This window comes from Carex rostrata, chromosome 9, assembly GCF_964058835.1.
Source record: "Carex rostrata chromosome 9, lpCarRost1.2, whole genome shotgun sequence".
Classification (NCBI taxonomy): Eukaryota; Viridiplantae; Streptophyta; class Magnoliopsida; order Poales; family Cyperaceae; genus Carex; species Carex rostrata.
This window is the reverse complement of record NC_135926.1, coordinates 5709502-5711787: the sequence shown is the minus strand read 5'-3', so window position 1 is coordinate 5711787 and position 2286 is coordinate 5709502.

The following is a 2286-nucleotide window of genomic DNA, read 5'->3' as shown; positions in this document are numbered from 1 at the left end:
GACATACACCATAAATAAGAAAACTAATTAAACTCCACAAAATTACTTAGGTGAAAATATTAAGATCTCTAAATTTTTTTTATTGTAGATGACCGCCCCGCTCCTGGGCGGTTTGGTAAAAAAAAACAAGAACTTGACCACCCCAATGCAGGGCGATTTTGTAAAAAAGGTTGATCGCCACTCTTTGGGTGGTCAGGACATTTTTGAAAAAAAAATTAAGAAGGCAGATTTTATATTTTCTTTATTTTTTACGGTATTAGTAAAAAAATCGGGAGAAATCATCGTCCTTTCTTTAAAAAAAGTAACGATGAAAATCAAATATCATAAATTTTCTTTAAAAATACCCCGAAAATTTTCTATTTACCCTTCCAATAAAAGAAAATCAATGAACCACAATTTCATGAGAATTTTATTTTATCATGAACGCAACGACAAATTGCGATCATTAAAAAAGTGGTCGCAATTTGTGGATGAGGTTTTCAAAAGATACTGAAATCGTGCAGCAACCAATATATTGCTCACTTTTTGGAGGTCTCCACGACAAATTGTGGTCATCTTTTTAGTGGTCATAATGGCAAATTGTGTACATAATAAATATAAGATTTTTACAAAATCGTAATTTACTAGTTTAATGTTTTCTGGAATGATAAATATTAAAATTTCGGAAAAATGCCAGCCCAGCTATAATTGACACACCGAATTGGGAGGTGCCACGTGTGTCTGGTTATATCTTCAGTTTAACTCGGATCCTCTTATCGTTCTTATCTCTCCAAGTCCAAGATAGTGCACGCGTGTGGAGTTTTGTGAATTAGGCGGTCAAGAAAGAATAGTCAAAGGCGTCATAGCTTTCTTTTTTCGGAAGTTAGTTACTTACCAACCAACAATTTATTTTAATCAAACGAAAATTCTAGAAAGTTAGAAGACCGAAGTGAAAAGAAAAGAAAATTCATTTGAGCAGTCTAACACATACGATGATATTCCCGTGAAATTGCTCAAAAAGGTACCGGCTTGGCAGCTTGTACCAAAGACAGGTTTAACGGACGGCTACCGTTAAGCGATTAACCAGAGTATATGATCGATTAATCAAAATTTTGCGAATAATTTTATATTTTTATAAAAATTATGTATATATATTTATAATTATTAAAAATAATTAATTTAATTTATTAAATAAATTTATTTTAACTTAGTTTAATTGTTAATTAATAAAATTTTATGAAATTATTATTTAGAAAAACTCAGATAAGACAACAAAATATATTACCTATAATGAATAATTAAATACAGAAAAATTATAACAAAAATGACCAACTAATTAGTTGTATAAATAAAAACAAACAATTTGTAACAGTTTGATCAACGCTGAAAATTAATCGGCCTATTATTCGGACTAAGCCGCCGTTTTGTACGTCACTGCTTTTTTTTTTCATTAACGCTTACAACTCTTTGATAAATACCAGCGACATCTTTATTTTGTTTCAAGTACATGGGACAATTTTTTTCTCATCGCGCCGCCACTGCGACATCCAAAGCAGCAACTTGCACTTGTGATTTTAATATGTTTAGTGAAATTAAGTTTTCTTTGGTAATTAGAGTTTGGAATATTCTCAGAACAATTTGTTGAAATAAATAGAAAAAATATCGCATCTTGCTATTTTTTTTTATATTCATGTTATCCCCTTTATGTCAGTATTTTTACCGTTAGATTTTTAATTAATTGATATTTTATAAATAGGTTAAATTACGAAATTTTTAAGCATGCCATATCATATATATTTTTTTTCCTTATGTATGATTATAATTTATGAACATTTATTTATGTCAATAATAAGTTTTTACAACAAAATTTAGCACCTACAATTTAGGTCTAAAAAGATATGCATGGACCCTAAATCACTTGCAAGGCGGATATAATAAGAAGTTATAAATTTAATTGATTCTATTTTCTTTTTCTAAAATTCCATGTACGGTATTTATAGAAAAATGTTAAACACGCATATTTGATTTTTATGCCTCATACTTATTAAGGAGTTTGGCTAATATAACATCAGTATCATTTTAGTCTATTTAACACCAACTCTAAAACCTATCAAATCGACTTCGAACGATTAATCCAAACCGTTCAAACCAATTTACATTATGAGTGATGCGTTTACATACAATTTTTTTATATTTTCGAGTTATTTTAGTATCAAATCAAGCGGTAAAAATATTGAAAAAATGAATGTATTAAAATTAACTTAAAAACTCACATATTTGACCGCTTGACTTAATACTAAATAAATT